At 42.7% G+C, this 20,388-nt stretch overlaps 1 long non-coding RNA gene and 1 pseudogene across 1 annotated transcript in view; both read left to right on the top strand.

Moving 5' to 3' along the window:
• Window positions 1-20,182, top strand: part of LOC123942710 — a 29,680-nt gene extending 9,498 nt beyond the window's left edge. The window contains exon 2 of the long non-coding RNA XR_006818462.1: window positions 19,810-20,182. This is a non-coding gene — a long non-coding RNA (uncharacterized LOC123942710). The remainder of the gene's footprint in view (window positions 1-19,809) is intronic.
• Window positions 8,655-9,044, top strand: LOC123942709 (annotated as a pseudogene).
• Window positions 20,183-20,388: the final 206 nt, after the last annotated feature.

The raw sequence follows: 20,388 nt of genomic DNA, 5'->3' as shown, positions 1-20,388 counted from the left end.
AAATATTCAGCAGGCAAGCAAGGAATAAGCAGCTGGAATCAAGGAGTGAGATTAAGACAAATGGATAACAAGAATGGAGTCTGGAGTCATGGTTGATGAAATAGTCTTAATAATACCAAACAACACATATCAAATGCTGAGTATGTGGCAGGCCCTCGGGGAGCCGTTCACATGGATGTACTATTATTATTCTCAAGACACCCTTAGGATGTCATTAAAAGATACCGTTTGTACACCTGCTATATAGATGTATCTTGCTCAAGGTCATGGTCACACAAGGAAGAAGAGGTAATACCGGGATTTGAACCCTGAGAGTCTGACCTCAGAGCCTTTGACCAGTCTTTTCTTTTTTAGATTTTATTTATTTATTGGGGGTGGGGTGCGGAGCAGGGAGGGGAAGGAAGGGGCAGAAAGAGAAGGAAAAGCAGACTCCCGCTGAGCAAGAAGTGGGGCTCTCAATCCCATGGACCCTGAGATCAGGATCTGAGCCAAGGGCAGATGCTTAACCGACTGAGCCACCCAGGCACCCCTTGGCCAGTCTTTCATACAACCTCCTAAAAGGGGAGGTGGAAGAACAAGAGAAAAGCAATACAGGTGAAAGACAGAACTTTGGCAAATACCTGCAAATAGTCATCCTATTCTTGATCAACGGTGACGTAAAATCAGATTCTGAGATGAAGATGTGGGTCAGAAACAAACTGAGAAGCATCCAGGTGTATCTAGTGGGATGCTATCAACTGGACTGGCTCCACACGGGTTCAACAGTAACACTGAGCGCTTACTGCGAGCCAGGCACTGTGCTAAGAGGCATCACCTACATTATCTCATTTAGTCCTCTCACAAATCCACCAAGAGGTTGCCCATTTCATAGGAGAGGAAACGGGAGTGCCAAGGGCTTAAGGGATTTAACCCAGCTCGAAAGGGTCAGGATGGGGAACTCAAAGCCAAGCTGTATGTTTTGGACCCAGCTTCAGCAAGCTCAAGCAGTCTTTCCTGACTGCCCCTCAATAGTCACATAGCGAAACCACTGGACATTTCTGGAATGTTTTGTCTAAGGTTACTCCCTTGAATTAGCTTGTAGTTGAGCCCAGTATTTGAAGTCAATGCTTCCGGAAGTTGCTAAAGGGTTATCAGCTCCTGGAACCAATGTTTAAGTTCACAATGTGCCTATTTGAGTTAATTTGACCCAATTAGAATAAAACAGTGAGTCTACTTTCTGGACCCCAAGACAAGCCCAGAGAGGTCCTACCACACTCACCTCCAAGGAGCACCCTGATTGGTTCAAGGGTAATCCCCTCTCCCTTACGGTGATTGGTCCAGAGAGAGCACGTGACACAAATCTGGCCAATGAGGCACAATAAGAGGTCAGCGAGAGGTTCCGTTAGTCTACTTGCCTGCTTCAGTCTGGGAGGGAGGGTGTTTCGCCTCACTTTGTCAGGCTGTGATGGGAGCAGGAACTGTCTCCAGAGACTGTGTCAGTACCAGCCTCACTACTCAGAGAGTCACAGGGCATCCTTGCAGCCCAGCCTCCTGCCTAAGATTCCCCAGCATCAAGCCAATACATTTATTGTTTAAGTCAGTGTGACTTGGGGTGCTGACAGCCCCCAACTCCCACTGGAATGTGAACAGTATGAAGGCACAAATCATGTCTCTCTCCTTACATGGTGCATCCCCAGCCCTTATTACAGAATTTAGCACAGAGACATAACTCTATATAGGCGAATGAGTACATGAGAAGAGTAATGAAAAAACAATAAAGTGGACTCAAAAGATACTATAGCTGGAAAACACTTTTAAAATCACGATCCCAAGTCTCTCTCTTTTCTTTTTTTTTTTTTAATTTTTTAAATTTTTATTTTTAAGTAATTCCTACACCCCTTGTGGGGCTCGAACTTACAGCCAGGGAGACCAAGTCACAGTCCCAGCTCCACCGATAGAGCCAGCCGGGTGCCCCTCTCTCCTTTCTACTCTATGGTGAAAAAAGAAGCAAGGGTTGCTGTGTTAGGTTAATGGTAATTTTCCCTCTTAATTAGGGCAGACACGCTTTAGTCCCTGCAGCGGGAGCCTTCAGTCTCCCTTAGGCAAGCATCCCAGAGGGGCTTTGATTCAGTGCCCAGACCAAGCTAGAGAACAAGACACCAGGAAGCACTCACCCCCGGGGTTAAATAAAACCAGCATCTGTTGAGGATAGAAATGGGGACTTAGTAAGAAAGATATACAGTTTTACATTAGAAACTTAAGTTACAAATATCTCTGAATGTTGGTTAATGTTTATTGTTGTTGGCCATTTTTCATGACTAAATTATAGAAAATACATTGTTCTAACTCTTTCTGCCTTTAGAATGGAGAGAGAGCTCCATCTGCATCCCTCTTTGAACCTAGGGCTGAGACTCCCATTGCTTCCCTTGCTGGGGATACACATTTCTAAAAATCCAAAATTGCAAAATGAAAGATATGAAGCATTGGTATGTGCATCCCCTCACATTGCATTCAAGTGTTCTTGTATGTACTTTTTACGTAATATTTTATTCAAAATCAACTTTATTGAGGGGCACCTGGGTGGCTCTTGACTTCGGTTCGGGTCATGACCTCAGGGTGGTGAGACCAAACCCTATGTTGGACTCTACACTCAGCAGGGAGTCTGCTTGAGATTCTCTCCCTCTCCCCCTCCCTTTCCCCCCCACTTGCACAGGCACTCTCTCTCAAATAAATAAATCTTTATTGTTTTTTAAAGATTCTATTTATTAATTTGACAGAGAGAGAGACAGCAAGAGAGGGAATACAAGCAAGGGGAGTGGGAGAGGGAGAAGCAGGCTTCCCACCAAGCAGGGAGCCCGACGTGGGGCTCGAACCCAGGACCCCAGGATCATGACCCAAGCGGAAGGCAAATGCTTAACGACTGAGCCATCCAGGCACTGCTCAAATAAATAAATCTTTAAAATAAATAAAATAAACTTTATTGAGGTGTAATTTTCATGGATAAAATGTACCAACTAAGTACACAGTTCAGTGAGTTTTGGGGGTATTTATTTATTTATTTGACAGAGAGAGAGAGAGATTAAGAGCAGGAACACAAGCAGGGGGAGTAGGAGAGGGAAAGCAGACTCCCTGCCAACCAGGGAACCCAATGTGGGGCTCCATCCCAGGAGCCTGGGATCATGACCCAGGCCGAAGGCGGATGCTCAATGACTGAGCCACCCAGACGTCCCCAGTTTAATGAGTTTTGACAAATGTATGTACCAGATAACCACCACCACCACCACAGTCAAACAGAATACTTCCATTATATCCAAAATTTCTTTGAGTCCATTTTCAGTCAATACCCATCTCCTTCTCCCAGGCCGCAGGCAACCATTGATCTAGTCTCTGTTACTATAGATTAGTTTTACCTGTTCTAAAACTTCATGTAAATGTAGTTGTATAATTGTATTAGTTACATTTATTTATTTATTTATTTGAAAGAGACTGTCCGAGCAGGGTAGGGGGAGGAGCAGAGGGAGAGGGAGAGAGAATCTTAACCAGGCTCCAGCAGGAGGTGGGACTCCATCCCACCACCCCAAGAACATGACCTCAGCTGAAATCAGAGTCCGACTCTCAGCCAGCTGGGCCACCCAGGTGTTCTGACACTTTTTTTTTTTTAAGATTTATTTATTTGAGAGAGAGTGTGTGTGCACATGTACAAGAAGGGGAGGGCCAGAAGGGAGGAGAATCTCAAGAAGACCCCTTGCTGATCATGGAGCCCTGGGCTCTAACTCCTGACCCTGGGATCATGACCCCAGCAGAAATCAAGAGTTGGATGCCCAACTGACTAAGGCACCAAGGTACCCCCACTTTTTTTAATGTTTATTTAAAAGAATTGTTAGGGGGGTACAGTAGGGGGAAAGCACACTTTCAAGTCTTCGGGGAGAACAGAGGTTCTAGAAGGAATGGCTGGGGGAGAAACACATGGAGGTAGGGAGGGAGGAGGTATCTGGGGGCTGCCATCTAATACCAGAGACTGGGAGGCTTACACAACAGAAATTTATTTTCTCACAGTTCTAGAGGCTGGAAGACCAAGCTCAAGGTGTTGACAGGTTTGGTTTCTCCTGAGGCCTCTCTCTTTGGCTGCAGATGGCTGCCTGCTCACCGTGTCCCTATATGGCCTTTTCTTGTGAGGGCACATCACTAGTGTCTCTCCCTCTTTATTTAAGGACGTCAGTCCTGCTGGATTAGGGTCCTATAATCCTTATGACCTTACTCAACTTCAATTCTTTAAAAGTCCCTGTCTCCAAATATGGTCATGTTGGTTAGAGCGTCAACATATGAATTTGGGGACACAATTCAGTCCATAACACTAGTCTTTTGTGTCTGTGACTCAGCATAACGTCTATGTGAGTCATCAGTTTTGTGGCACTTATGGGTTGTTTTTTCCCTTTTGTTGCAGAGCAGTAGTCCACTGTAAGAATATACCACAGTGTATTTATCTATTTATCTAAGATGGATATTTAGGTTATTTCTAGTTTTTTTCTATTATGAATAAAGCTCCCATAAATACCCCAGCCTGTCTTTTTGTGGATATATGTTTTTATTTCTCTCTTGGGTAAATACCAAAGAGTGGAGTTGCTGGATTAAATGGTAAGTTTAACTTTATAAGAAACCAACAAACATTTCTCCAGGGAGGCTGTCTCATTTAACACTTCCACTGGCAGTGTACACAGAAGTTTCCATTGTCTCACATCCTTACCAATACTTGGTATTGTTCATCTCTCTCTTTTTTAAAAAGCTGTTCTAAGTAGTGTAGGTAGTGGTTTCTCGCTGTGGTTTGATGGCTAATAATGTTAGCATCTTTTCCTGTGCTTATTTATCACCTGGATGTCTCCTTTGGTGAAGTGTCCATTCAAAGCTTTTGCTCGCTTTTAAAATTGGGTTGTTTCCTTATTATTGAGTTATAAGAGCTCTTTACATATTACAACTACAACTTCTTTATCAGCTAAATGATTTGCATAAGTTTTTCTCCCAGTCTTTGGCTTTTCATTCTCCTAAAGATTTTATTTATTTAACAGAGAGATAAATAGAGAGCACAAGTAGACAGAGTGGCAGACAGAGGGAGAGAGAGAAGCAGGCTCTCCATCGAGCAGGGAGCCTGATTGAGCAGGCTCGATCCCAGGACCATGTAATCATGACCTGAACTGAAGGCAGCCACTTAACTGACTATGCCACTCAGGTGCCCCGGGTTTTCATTCTCCTTATAGCAGAAGTCTCTCATAGAGCAGAAGTTTTTGATTTTGATTAAGTCTGGTTTATCAATTTTTCTTTAAGGATCATGCTTATCATAAATAAAGCCAGTTCTACTTCTTCCTTCCCAATATAAATGCCTATTTTTTTCTTGCCTCATTGCATAGGCTAAAACCTCTAATACTATGTTGAATAGAAGTGATGTGAGCAGTATCCTTTATCTTGCTCTTCATCTTAGAGGGAAAGCAATCAGTCTCACTATTAGATATGATTTTAGCCATAGGTTTTTTTTCTCTTTTTTAAAGATTTTATTTATTTATTTAACAGAAAGGTGGGGGGGGGGACAAGCAGGGGGAGCTGCAAACAGATGGAGAGGGAGAAGCAGGGAGGGAGCCCAATGTGGGGCTCCATTCCAGGACCCTGGGATCATGATCTGAGCCAAAGGCAGACAATTGACTGAGCCACCCAGGTGCCCTTAGCATAGGTTTTTCATGGATCAGATTGAGGAAGTTCCTTTCTATGACTAGTTTGCTTAGCTTTTAATAAGGAATGGATGTTGGTTTGTTTCTCTATTTCTTTCTTTCTTTTTTTTTTTTTAAGAGAGAGGGCAAGATGGGGGTGGAGGAGCAGAGGGAGAGGGAGAGAAAGAAACTTAAGCAGGTTCCATGCCAACCACAGAGCCCACCACCGGCTCCATCTCATAACCCTGAGATCATTACTTGAGTCGAAATGAAGGGTTGGATGCTTAACCGACTAAGCCACCCAAGCGCCCCAGGATATTGTATTTTTGTCAAAAGTTTTTTTCATCTGCTAAGATATTCATATTTTTTTTCTTTCTTAATTTGTTAATATTGTGAAGTATATTGATTTTCAAATGTTAAGTCAAAATTGCCTGCCTAGAATAAACCCCACTTGGTCGTGATGTATTTTATCTTTTTATGTACTGTTGAATTTGATTAGCTAGAATTTTGTTTGAAATTTCCCTATATTTAATGAGGGCTATTGGTCTGTAGTTTTCTTTTCTTATAAATGTGTTTGTCTCATTTCAGTATCAGAGTAATACTGGCCTCAGAATGAGTTGGGAGGTTTCTCTCCCCTTCCATTTTCTGAGTTTGTATAGAATTGGTATTTTTTTCCTCCTTTAATATTTGTTGAATTTACCAGTGAAGTTGTCTAAGCCTGGAGTTCTCATTAAGGAACAATTTTAAGGGGCGTCTGGGTGGCTCAGCGGGTTAAAGCCTCTGCCTTCAGCTCAGGTCATGATCCCAGGGTCCTGGGATCGAGCCCCGCATCGGGCTCTCTGCTTAGCGGGGAGCCTGCTTCCTCCTCTCTCTCTCTCTGCCTACTTGTAATCTCTCTCTGTCAAATAAATAAATCTTTAAAAAAAAAAAAGGAACAATTTTAAGTTAGAAATTCAATTTAAATACTACTCAGGTTATCGATTCTTACAAAATGAGTTTTGGTAGTTTATCTTTCAAGGAATTTGTCCATTGCATCTAAATTGTCTAATGTATTGGTATTCATTATTCACTGTTGACATTGACAAAGTTGTTCATAATATTCTCTTATTATCCTTTTTTTAACCAGTAAAAGCTATAGTGAAGTCATCTCCCTCATTACTGATATTGGTCATTTGTGTCTCCTCTTTTTCTTCCTGATCCATGTGGATAAAGGTTCAGTAGTTTTATTGATTTCCTCTTTATGAACTATCTTTTGGTTTCATTGATCTTCTTCATTGTTTTGCTGTAGTCTACGTCTCATTAATTTCTGCTCTGATCTTTGCTTTTTTATTTCTTCGGTTTCATTTGCTTTTCTTCTTCCGGTTCCTTAGGTAGAAGCTGAGATTATTGATTTGAGACCTTTCAAATACTCATTTAGTAGAGTCCCACAAATTTTGGTAGGTTGAATTTTCATCTTCATTCCATTCAACATACATTTGGGGTTTCCTTTTTGTATTTTTAGCCCACCATGGCTTATTTAGAAGGGTGTTGTCTAGTTTCAAAATATTTGGAGATTTTCCAGGAATTTTTTTGTTATTAACTTCTAACTTAATTCCACTGTGATGAGAGGACATATTTTTTGTGACTTGAGCCTTTTAAAATTTATTGTGACTTCTTTTATGGCCCAGAATATGGCCTATTTTGGTAAATGTTCCATGTGCATTTCAAAAGAATGTGCCTTCTGCTGTTGTTGAATGGAGTGTTCTATAAATATCAGTTAGGTCAAGTTGATTGATGGTGCTGTTTACCTCCTATATCCTTGATTATGTTCTACCTATCAATATCATTTATTAAGCAGGGGTGTTAAAATCTGTGCTGTAGTTGTGATTTGCATGTTTATCCTTGACATTCTGTCAGTATTTGCTTCATGTATTTTGAAACTCTGTTATTCAGTGCATAAACTTCTAGAATTAAGCCATCTTGATGAATTGACCACTTTATGATGTGAAATAATGTATATATTTTTTGAAATTATATTCTTTATATCTGGCAATATTCTTTGCTCTGAAATCTACTTTTTCTTATGTTAACTAATCTACCTACCTTCCTTCCTTCCTTCCTCCCTCTATCCTTCCTCTTTCTTTCTTTTTCATTTGGTTCACAACTATTTTTAATTTAATATTTCATGGACACCTTTCCAAGTCATAGACATCTTTTTTGGGATATAACTGACGTATAATGTTATGTTAGTTTCATGGTATAACATATTAATTCAATTCAAAATGGTCACCACATTAAGTCTAGCTACCATCCACCACCACACATAATTACAAATTTTCTTCTTGTGTTGAGAACTCTTTTTTTTTTTAAATTTTCTTTATTTATTTGAGAGAGAGCATGAGAGGGGGGAAGGTCAGAGGGAGAAGCAGACTCCCCATGGAGCTGGAAGCCTGACGTGGGACTTCTGGGATCATGCACCTGAGCTGAAGGCAGTCACCTAACCAACTGAGCCACCCAGGTACCCGAGAACTCTTTTGAAAGATCTGTTTACTTATTTTAGAGAGGAGGGTAGTGAGGGGAGAAGGAGAGAGAGAATCCTAAGCAGACTCCCTGCTGAGCATGAAGCCTGAGGTAGGGATGGATCCCACGACTCCAAGATCATGACCTGAGCCAAAATCAAGAGTTGGATGCTCAACCAACTGAGCCATTCAGGTGCCCCTTGTGTTGAGAACTTTTAAGATCTACTCTCTAAACAGCTTTCAAGTATACAGTACAGTACTAACTATAGTCACCATACTGTACCATACATTCCCAAGTCCATCTTTCTTTTTATTAGTGTTAGCATGGTTCACCTTTTTTCACCCTTCTACTTTTTGACACATCTGTGTCTTTATATTTAAAGTGTATTTCTTGGACATGTGCAGAAGTCTTTATAGTCTAGGTCCTGTTTCCCTGTAGCAGCTCCATATTGGTGGAGGAGAAAGTGCCCCGGATCCTTTCAGGATTCATTTATTCAAAAGAAAAAACAGAAAAATACTCAACATGCAAAAATCTTGTGAAGAAAATGGAGGAAAACCACAGAACATGCCAAAGGGCAGACCTCCATTCGGAAGATGTCCCACAGGAGGCGGAAGGAAACTCTCAACCTTCCAAAGAAGGTGTAAGCTGGGAAGCAGAAGGAAATCTTAGAGGTGGGCCGACCCAGGCTGGCCAGGGGTTTAAAGAGGACACTCCTGTGAGGCATTTGGTCCCTGAAGAAATGGTAAGAGGAACAGATGAGTTGGAAAGGCTTAGGGAAGAGTTAAGAAGAGTAGTAGGAAACAAGTTTGTGATGATCAGAAGCAAAGACATTCACACAGCCATCCTTACCCTGTGTGCTTTAGGCCTTGAATTCTTTTTTTGTCTGATATTAAAATCTGGCCTCTTCTTTCTTTCTGTTAGCATTTTCTGATGTATCTTTGACTTTCATTTTACTTTAATCATCTGGTGGAATTTTGTTTTAGGTAGTTTCCTTGTTACCACCATCTCACTGGACTTTGTATTTTGACCCATTCTCCAGGTCTGTTTATCACTGGGAAAGTTTCTCACATTTGCATGAAAATATATTCTTTGTATATTGTAAAGTAAATCATAGCAGATTACAAAGCGATATATTGAGTATCAGCTCACATACATAGGATTAAATCCCAAATTTGAGTTCATGTGTGTTACACATACAGACATATATAAAAAAATGTAACTGTTTGTTTCTGTATGGCATGAGCTTTTTTCTTTTTGCTCATATGTGTTTTTTCATGAACACATGTCACACACACACACAAAGAATGAAAGTTTTATAAGTAAGAGTTAAATAATTTGCAACCAGCTTATAAGGGCAATGGGGGCAACTAAAATCTTGATGGAAGAACTATTAAAAAAATATAAACTTCAAGTTACCTCTGGATCTCTTAGTCAGAGGAATAAAACTGGCAATTATTACAGAAAAAAAAAAAGTGTGTTTCCTTTGCCCAAGGTCAACCAGCTTGTGTCTCACAGTGGTGGAGGCAGGATTATAAACCCAGGCAGGCTCTCTCTAATCCATGCTCTTGACCTCAATGATATATGATCTCTTAAAGGCTGTCTTGAGCCATCTACTTTTCTTCATCTCCAACACTCTGTCCCTACTTGAGACCATTTATCTCCCAGATACCTATGTCAGGGCAGAATGGAAAACTTTTCCTCTACACTTTTAGGTTTAGTAACTAGGACCTGTGAATTAAATTGACAAAAGACAGAGTAGCAAGAGAAAAGACAGATTTTTATTCGAGTACTAGGCAGTTAGAATTTGGGAGCTTATTACCAATTTAGTAAGAGACGCAGAGGAGGCGAGCATACTTACAAGGAAAGAAAATGACTTTTAGAGGAGATAAGTGGGCCCACGGGAGAATAGATGAGAAGTATTATTGATAGTTTTGTGATAGTGTCTGGGTTTATTTCCCTAGTTGCTCCTGGGAAAGGGGTTTAGGACAATTGAGTTATTTGGGGGGACCTTGCTTTTATATAAAGGAGTTCAGGAAAAAGCCTATTTTCAGCTCAAAATAATTTCATGCAAACTGCTTTACCTACAACAGCCTCTGGCTCATCTCCCTGCTTTCTCTCTTACTCCGGTCCCTTCTACTTGCTTGTTACTGTAGTGATCATTTCAAAAGGTAGATAAGACTCTCTTGATCCGATGGTAGCCCCCATTCTTCTCCCTGCTTTGGATGTTCCCCATAGCTCCAATGGTGAAAATCCAAGCCTCTGACAAGGTATGCAAGGTCCTGCTGCTCTGCCCTGCCCCTGGATGCCCACAGACCCCTTCTCTCACTGAACTATAACCCAGGCCTACCTGAGGGCTCCTCCACCAAAGACATTTGCATATGCTGATCCACCTGGCCACTTGGCTGAGGCAAGTCCCCCTTCTTCCCTCTGTCTTGAACTGCTAAACCTCATTTCCCCAGGAAGTCCTGCTTAGTAAAGGTAATTTGGACAAGGTAATTCCTTGTCCTTGGACAGGGTAATTCTCCCCAGTGTAAGCTTTCTGAGCCCCATGAATTTACCTTTCCAGCATTGGGTGAAGTAGCCATGGGTGGGACCCTGGCAGGGCAGGGACCTTATAGACACATGTATCTGTGTTGCTAGTGACTCGAGCACATCTGGGACACAGTGGACGCTCAGAACATCTGTTATGAGTGGATATGGGAATGAGGCATCCAAGAAAAGAAAGGCAAGCTGAGGGATGAGGTGAGGCTTAGGGCAGGACTTCCAAACTCTTACTGGGTAGAGATACCCTTAGCATCTGGAGAAGACAAAGGATCCCTGCTTAGAACCATCTTTTTGAAATATTTAAAATAATAATATATTGCATTGCCAAGGGAGTTTGACTATTGAAGCGCAAATATCAAAATATAAAAATACAGACACATTTGTGATTAGAAATAAATAAATAAAAGAAAGTGTGTTTCTTATAAGCACCATATAATTTGGCCTTGCTTTCTTATCCAATCTGATGATCTCTGCCTTTTAATTAAAACATTTGGGCTTTTTTTTTTTTCCACTCAGATAAATACAGGGATTTTTTTTGTTGTTTTTGTTTGATTTGGTTTGGTTTTAATTGTGGCAAAATACACATCACAGAATTTGACATCTTAACCATTTTAAGTACAGTTCAGTAGTGTTGACAGTGTCATGCTGTCAGGCCAATACTCTGCAGGACCTTTTCACCTTGCAAAACTGAAAACTCTTACCCATAAGCAGTAAGTCTTGTTTTCCCCTCCCCCAATCCCAGGCAAGCCGCATTCTACTTTCTATTTCCATGAATTTGCCTACTCTAGTAGCCGCCTATACGTGAAACTGTACACTTGAGACCACTTGTTTTTAATGTGGTTATTGGTATGGTTAAATTTAAGTCTATCATCTTCTTGTTTCTTTTAAATTTGTTCACTTTTTAGTTCCTTTTTTTCCTCTTTCTCTGCCTTCCTTTTGACTGCATATTTTTTATGATTCTGTTTTATTTCCTTTGTTGGCCGTAGTAGCTATAATTCTGTTTTGTTATTTTGTTGGCTGCTTTAGGGTTCATGGTATAGCTTCACACCGTCTGCTTTTGTTAGGATTCCACTCCACATATAGTATAAGAACTTGACTATGGTATATATCCATTTCTCCTCTCCTGGCCTTTTATGCTTTTGTTGTCATACCTTTTCACTCATACATGTGTAATAAAGCACATTTATTTGTTTAAACAGTTACCTCTGAAAGATATGCACCACAGTTAAAATATGTGTGTATGTGTGTGTGTGTGTGTATTTGTGTAGATAAATTTGCCAGTGCCTTTCATTCTTTAGGGGAGACCCATGTTTCTATCTGGTATCATCTTCCTCCTGCCTGAAGGACTTCCCTTCACCTTTCTTAAGAGTATAGTTCTGCTGGTGATGAATTCTGTCTGAAGAGATCTTAGGGCACCTTCATTTTTGAAGATATTTTGGCTAGGTATAAGATTTAGACTGAGGGACACCTGGGTGGCTCAGTGGGTTGAGCCTCTGCCTTCGGCTCATGATCTCAGGGTCCTGGGATTGAGCCCCGCATTGGGCTCTCTGCTCAGCAGGGAGCCTGCTTCCCCCTCTCTCTCTGCCTGCCTCTCTGCCTACTTGTGATCTCTGTCTGTCAAATAAATAAATAAAATCTTAAAAAAAAAAAGATTTAGACTGAGAGGTTTCTTTTTTCCTTTCAGTACTTAAACTATTTCTCTTCCCTGGCTTCTCACTTGCACTGTTTCCAGTGAGAAATTTGCAGCTATCCTTCCATTTGTTCCTCTGGATGTAATGTGTCTTTTCTGCTTCTAAGCTTCTAAGCTGCTTCTAAAATATTCTCTTCACCAAAGGGATTGAGCAATTGAATTATATGCGTGTTGGTGTAGTTCCCTTTGGGTCTCTTGTACCTGGGTTTCTTGTATTCATTGAACTTCTTGGATCTGTGAGCTTACAGTTTTTATCAAATTTGGAAAAAAATTTGGCCATTATTTCTTCAAATAATTTTCCTGTATTCCAACCCTTTCCCCCTAGGGCCTCCAATTATGTATATACTGGGCTGTTTGAAGTTTCCTCATAGTGTACTGATGCTTTCTTCATTTTTTAAACCATTTCCCCCTGTATAATTTTGAATAGTTTCTCTTGTTATGTCTTCCTGTTCACTAAAATATTCTTCTGCCAAGTCTGATCTGCTATGAATCTTGAGCATCTCCCTTATTGCAGTTTCTATCCCCAAAACTTTTATTTGCATCTTATTAAAATCATACATGTTTTTGAACATATGGAATACAGTCATAACAGCTGGTTTCACATCCTGGGCTGCTAATTATAACCTCTGTGTCAGTTCAGGTCAATTTTTTTTTTTTTAAAGATTTATTTACTTGACTGAGGGAAAAAGAGTGGGCACACACAAGCAGGGGTTGGAGAAGAGGGAGAGAATTTTCAAGCCAACTCCCCACCTAGCATGGAGCCAGAAATGGGGCTCGATCTCATGACCCAGGAGATCATGACCTGAGCCAGAACCAAGAGAGGGCCGCCTAACGGACTGAGCCACCCCAATGCTCCAGTTCAGGTCAATTTTGATTGATTTCTTTTTCTCACTATGAGTCATATTTTGCATTCATGCCTAGTAGTCTTTGTTTACATTCCAGACATTGTGAATTCTACCATGTTGGGTGCTGGATATTTTGATATTTCTGTAAATATTCTTGTACTTTGTCATGGGAGTCAGTTAGATTGCTTAGAAACAGCTTGATCCCTTCAGTCTTACTTTTAAGAGCTATTAGGTAGGATCACAGCAGTGTTTAGTAGAGGGCTAATCATTCCACACTGTTGACACAATACCCAACAACAATACCCACAATGACACAACAATTGTTGACACAATGTTGACACAATTGAGTGTTCTACCCAATGCTCCATGAATGATACAGTTTTCCAGTCTGGCTGGGGTGAGGGGGGGAGACTCTGTTCCCAGCTCTTTGTGAACACCTAGCATTATTCTCTAATACTTCCAGATGGTTCTTTCTCCAGCTTGGAGTAGTTTTCTCCCACTCCCAGGTCTATCGTGCTGAACACCTGAGGGAGACCCTCTCCAGATTTCCAGATCTCTGTGCAGCTTTCTCCTCTTTAGTACTCTGTCCTGCAAATTCTAGCCACCTTATTCTCCTCAGACTTTTAGCTCTGCCCCAGACCCAGAGAATTCTCAACTCAGAGAATTTGCTGAGCTCCACCTGGATTCTCTCACCATGCTGCAGCTTGGAAACCCTCAAAAGACAGTAAGCCTGGGGTAAAAAAGCCCAGGGCTTACTTTGTTTTCCTGTCTCTCAATAACTGTCCTTTATTGCCTGATAGGGTTTGAAAACCATTGTTTTATATGTTTTGTCTGTCGGTTGGTTGTTCCGAGAAGGAGAATAAATCCAAATCCTGTTGCTTGGTGTTGTTCTGGAAGCAAAAATCCTTTCTTATCCTTTGTCATAACTCCAACGGTGCTGGGCATGTGGTTGACTCATTCGTTGATGGCTTCTAGAATGAATTCATTTTTGTAAGCAGTGATAGTCAAGGAAAATTTGTTTAGAAATTCAGTTGTTGGCGATTGGGTAAGGTTTTTTTTAATGTCCAGTAACAAATTTTTGCAATTCTTACTCAGATGAAGACCAAATTCATTTATGAAATTCCATGAAGGCATTAAATTTTTTTAGAAACACACTATATATAGCAATGTTTTTGAAATGCTTACTTCATGGGGACCTGCTTTCATTTATTTTAGATCATTTCCTAACACAGAAAAATGACATGAGGTCGACACACATATAGCAGAATCCATGTTTACTGTCACTGCCAGAGTTTTCCTGAATGCCTGGCACACAGTAAACCCTCAACACACATTCTTTTTTTTTTTTTTTTTTTTTTTAAAGATTTTATTTATTTATTTGACAGAGATCACAAGTAGAGAGGCAGGCAGAGAGAGAGAGAGGAGGAAGCAGGCTCCCTGCCAAGGAGCCCGATGCGGGGCTCGATCCCGGACCCTGGGATCATGACCTGAGCGAAAGGCAGAGGCTTTAACCCACTGAGCCACCCAGGCGCCCCATACACATTCAAAGAATGATTGAACGAATGGAACACTTTCTGGATAGAATACTTCTTACCTCACCAACCAACATGATTTTATTTCAGTAATATCTCTGTCAGATATACCTGTTCTCCCCTTTTGTAAATTGAGATTCCTTAAGAAATTAAAAATAGAGCTTCCCTATGACCCTGCAATTGCACTACTGGGTATTTACCCCAAAGATACAGATGGAGTGAAAAGAAGGGCCATCTGGACCCCAATGTTCATAGCAGCAATGGCCACGGTCACCAAACTGTGGAAAGAATCAAGATGCCCTTCAACAGACGAATGGATAAAGAAGATGTGGTCCATATATACGACAGAGTATTATGCCTCCATCAGAAAGGATGAATACCTAACTTTTGTAGCAACATGGATGGGACTGGAGGATATGATGCTGAATAAAATAAGTCAAGCAGAGAGTCAATTATCATATGGTTTCACTTACTTGTGGAGCATAAGGAGTAACATGGAGGACATTAGGAGAAGGAAAGGAATAGTGAGTTGGGGGAAACTGGAGGGGGAGATGAACCATGAGAGACTGTGGACTCTGAGAAACAAACTGAGGGTTTTGGAGGGGAGGAGGTGGGGGAATAGGTGACCCTGGTGGTAGGTACTAAGGAGGGCATGGGTTGCATGGAGCACTGGGTGTGGTGCCTAAACAATGAATCTTGGAACACTGAAAAATAAAATAATATTAAAAAAATAAATAAATATGCAAAAAAATTTGGAGCTCTATTTATAATAGATCTATGCCTCTTTTGGTCTTTTCACAATAAGCTCAGTTGCCCTTACTTTGTAACATTGTTTGGTCAGATGAAATTAACCCAAATCAATATTTCTTTCTCTTTAAGAAAGACCAACATTTTGATTTGGAAATCTTAATTGAAGAGGTTTGGCTTGTGGTCTTGAAAGCATCAGTTGCAAAATGCTTTGACTTCTAGCTTAATTCTTGTGGCTTCTTGGAGCTCTAGCCCCTTGCCTGGAGCTTTCTCCTGATCTCTCATGCCTTTCTGCGGTCCAGCCAAATCTTGCACATCTTTCAAGCCCAGCTTAAGCCTTCCTTCCTCTGAGAAGCCTTCTCCTGCTACACAATCTCACCCTCTGCCTGCTCCTTAGAACTGAATTCTTTTCCGTTCACTTTGGAGCTCATCAACCATACTCCTTGTCATCCCTTTTGTGTTTACATGGGAAAGTCCTTCTCAACCAGCTCATGACCACCTTGGGACCCAAGACCCACGTGTGTCTAGCACAGGATTAGTACTAGCAACAACCAACACACACTGAGCACTTACTCTGTGCCCATGGTTGTTCTAAGAGCACTTTAGGAATGACTTCCGGTAATCCTCGTCTCACTCTATGGGAATGGTGCTATTGCTACCCTGCTTTCCAGATAAGGAAGCTGAGGCCGGGAGAGTCAGGTCACTTCCCCAGGGTGGTGAGCAGAGTGAGAATTCAAGTCAAGCATTCTGGTCTTGGAACCTGAGCCCTCCTCCCTGCGCTGTGCCGTGGCACCTGGGGAGTGGGGGGTCGGGGGGGCTCAATTCATCTCTATTGAATGAAGGCAAACATGCAGGTCTGGCCTCTGCAGGAGGGAAAGGTCCGGAGAAGCTCTGTTCTGTTGTTGTTTCCCATCACCACTCCTGTACTGTGCCTGTTGTTTTAGGAGCAAGAGCCTGTGTGGTCCAGGAGGAAAAAGAGAGGATAGAAACAAGGTGCCTACACCCCTCTCCTGCCTTCCTCCCTTGCAGTCTGGGCAAAGAGCAAGTTAGGGCAATTCTTCTTCCTGCCACCCCGTAGCTCTTGGAGCCAGCCGGCAAACTTGCACAGGGAAAAGCAGTAAAGGGAGGTGGGGTGAGGGTGGGCGCGGGTAGCCCCATCTCCAGCTCCCTGGATTCTGGAGCCTGAGCCTCCCAAGGCTCAGTCAATCGGAAGGGCCTTTAGCTTGCCGGAATTTGGCCGGATTTACAGAGATAAGATCACTCTGACCCTAATTCCCCAATGTAATTTATGGGCTTGCCTCCTGTGTGCTGTAACACGTCTGGCTCTCCAGAACCTCGTAATTATTTATGTAAACACAGCATCCCGCCTTTGTGGATTATAATTGGACTTGAATAGCAAGAAGTAGGGACTTACATCCTTGGGACCGTGCTGAAACCCTTCTTTTGAAAACTCTCACCTGACTCTTTGAAATCTTCCCTGTGGCTCACGGATAGCTTTAACCAGACCAAAAACAATTTTTTTTTTCCTTCCTCCTTCAGCAGGCCCAGGCAAATGTATCCCCAAACACCACCAGGTTTTGTAGGGTCCTCTCGGCAAATGGGGTAAAGATCCCCCAACTTTCCTGGCTGGACCCAGACTGGGAGGACAGGAGCCCTGGGGAGGAGGCCTCCACAGATCTCCTCATTGTCTGTTGGAACATGAATTTTATACCTCCCCAATTAAGAATAAACAGGATTAGAAATTTAATGCTGTTTGGAAAAGAGGAGAGGTGGCTGGTTGAAAGAGAAAGGTCTTTGCTTTTTATTCATGCTGTGAGTTCCCCAGGAACCTTCACTGTACATACACACAGGAGAGCCAGGAGGATTAGGGGAAAGAAAATGAGCTGATTGAACCAGATGGTTCGGGAAGCACTCCCAGGAGGCCACTGGGGTGAATGAATCTGCATCTTTAAATAACATTAATTTCTGAAAGGCCCAAATTGTTTCCTAAATTACTGCACTGAACTCTTAGCTTTCATCTATTTTTATGGCACCTCTCTGGGTGGAAGGTAGGAGTCTGCTTTGGGGAAATTCCTCATCCTCAGGGCTGCTGGTAAGAAATCCGTTTCCTAAAGGAAAAAGAAAATCTTTAAGAAATCAAGGTGCTTTGGAAAACGGATTTTGGCAGAGACAACTCCCCCCTCCCCACTGCCAGCTGGGCTACTCATTTCCTCAGGAGCCAGGGGCAAACCAATTAACCTCAGTATCCCCATCTGTAAAATGGGGTTAATAATGCTTACCTGCTGCAGGAGTGCTGTGAGGTTTTAATTGGGTAATGGCCGTGCAGCCCTTTGATGTAGTAAATTTTATTAACTTCCAAGGGATTCCCGGAGGCCAGAAAAAGCAGTTAAAACCCAAGAAAGAAGAAAGGCATTGAAATGCAAAGCTCTGCTAAGCTTTCACCTCCAGCTCTGATTTCAGAAGTGCGGATGGGAGTCGGGCTGCTCCAGGGGGAGTGGGAAGCCATGGCCAGAACTAGGGCTGTTTGGCATTTGGGGAGGAGCTCAACTTTCAGATCGCAGAGGCTAAAAGTAAACAAATAGCCTTGCTTGATCAAACCAAGATCATTCTTTGTCCCCCCTAAGGTGCTTTTCCGAGAGAGTCGCCAGGAAGGGAATTATTTTGGTGTTAATCCAAGGTCCTTGGAACTGAATTTAGAAACCCCCAGCTTCTGGCTTCCTGCTTCCCAACAATTAAATAAAGACAGAACTCAAGGTCTGGCCTCTAGCCAGTGTTCCTGAGCAAAGAAGGGGTGGGGATCAGCATGGGCCAGGGGTCAGAGAACAGGGGCTTTTGCGAGTTCCATCACTTACTGTGAGCTGCACCGGCTTAGGCGGCTGGACCAGCTCTGTGCCTCAGTCTCCCACTTTGTAAAAATGATTTTAATCAGACATCTTTGCCTTAAGGGCCCAAGTAATTAAGATTTGGCGTGTGGAGTGCACTAACACTATAAATCAGGCTCAAAGTGTTAGCTGTTCTAATTCAGGACAAACCCCTGCTTTCCTTAATTTTTAAAAATCTCAGTTCTTGGATCATTGTATTCCAAGTCCGCTCAGTCAGCACAAGGAATGCCTTCTTCCTCTCTGATTTCTGATCGCCCCCAACACAGACTCAATACCCACTCACCAGTCAACACAACCGGGCATCGGTTACAAGGAAACAGCCCAGTACAGTGACCAAGTCACCCCGGTGTTTCTGGGGCTGTCCCAGGTTTGGCACTAAAAATCTCTGTACCAGGATCCCCTACTTCAACTCTGGCAAAACTGGGACGGCTGGTCAGTCCACTGGGTCCTCTGGCTGGTGAAAGACTCTCGTTACCAATTTCTGACAGGCAGTTACGGACCCAACATGAACACATCCGGGAAAAAGAGGCACCCTAGTGTGGCAGAGGAGCACTGAACAGGGAGTCCTACACCCTAGCTCTCCTTCCTGGCTCTACCAACATCTATTGACCTCAGCTCAGGCCTGTGGCCTCAGTTTTCCCAGCTGTAAAAGGAGGGGATGTGGTGTGACCCCTTTTCACCTTTTCCTCCATGGAAAAAGGCCACAGAAATTGCCCAACCCCCAGGAGGAATGCTAGGTGATCTTCAACAAAAAGGGTCAGTGGTAGGAACACGTTGCAGGGTTCAGCCCCTAGCGTCCACTGAGTCCCGTAGCATCTTTCTCTGTGAGCAGCGAACACATGGCTGGCGATGGGGCCGTTCCCAACAGCCAAGTGATGTACAAAGTCTTCTACAGAGTTCTTTACACTGCTGTCCTTCCTAAAATAAGCATAAGGATCCCTGAGATCCCAAACCTGTCTTTCCAAGGCTGTGTTAGATTCAAGTTTGGCAAAATGAAGCGCTGAGTGCAAAAACTAAAACAATTTAAAAGACCTGCTCTGTGTCCCTCATCACAACCTCGTAAGCTACACCGTTGGGGTTTTTTTGGTTTGGTTTGGTTTGGTTTGGTGTGGTTTTCTGTAATTGTGTTTTATTGTACAATATGAAGGTAAATGAAAATATCTGCTGCTACACATTAATTATCCTTATGTTTTGTCTTTGCTGCCCAGATTCTCCAGCCCAGTCCCCCGCCCGGTTTCTCCTTTGTCTGAGCCAGGGAGACGGGGGGGGGGGGGGGGGGGGGGGGCTCATCACAATCGGATTGCTTGGTGGGGTCGCTCACTTTTGGGGGGCTGATCCTTTTAGAGTTGCCCCTGGTAAGAGTTTAAGTTAACAAAAGCGGTCTTCTCATGACAGATCAGAACCTGGCCGTTACAGCATTACGAAAAAGAAAGAAAGAAAGAAAAATCACATCTCGAAGCAATGGGAAACGATGATTGAATCAAAGCCGCCCTCAGCAGCCTCCCCCCACTCCCGCCCCATCTGAAAACAGCCCTGTTTCAGTTTCACCGCTGAGCTCAGCCTGCCTGCTCCAGACGTCCAGACCTCGCACTCTATAAATCGTCTCTGCCCCTGCCCCAGAGTTGCTGACTATATGTACTTTTGGGCCCGGCATTAATTCCCTCATGCTTGGCTGGTGACATTAAGATTTGTAACTGATAGAATGTGTTTTTAATGTATTTCCTGCAGGTTACCATTAAAGAAATCTAATTCTTCTGAACTCGCAAAAGGTTCTGCTTCCATTTATATAAAAGGGGCGGGGGCTGGGTATTACGGGAAGAATTTCCCTGCAGCCTCCAGATGGACTGGGCAGCCAGAGGGGCCTGGATTGCAGGAGATTGACTGTGCCTAGCCCAGAGCCTGCCTGCTTGGGCAGCAGGAAAACTGGGTGGCGCTCCCCGCTGGCTCCCCGGCTCCTGGCACATTGGTCTCTAA

Source organism: Meles meles, chromosome 5 (assembly GCF_922984935.1).
Source record: "Meles meles chromosome 5, mMelMel3.1 paternal haplotype, whole genome shotgun sequence".
NCBI lineage: Eukaryota > Metazoa > Chordata > Mammalia > Carnivora > Mustelidae > Meles > Meles meles.
Note: the sequence above shows the minus strand (reverse complement) of the source record. Positions and strands in the feature narration are given on the sequence as shown.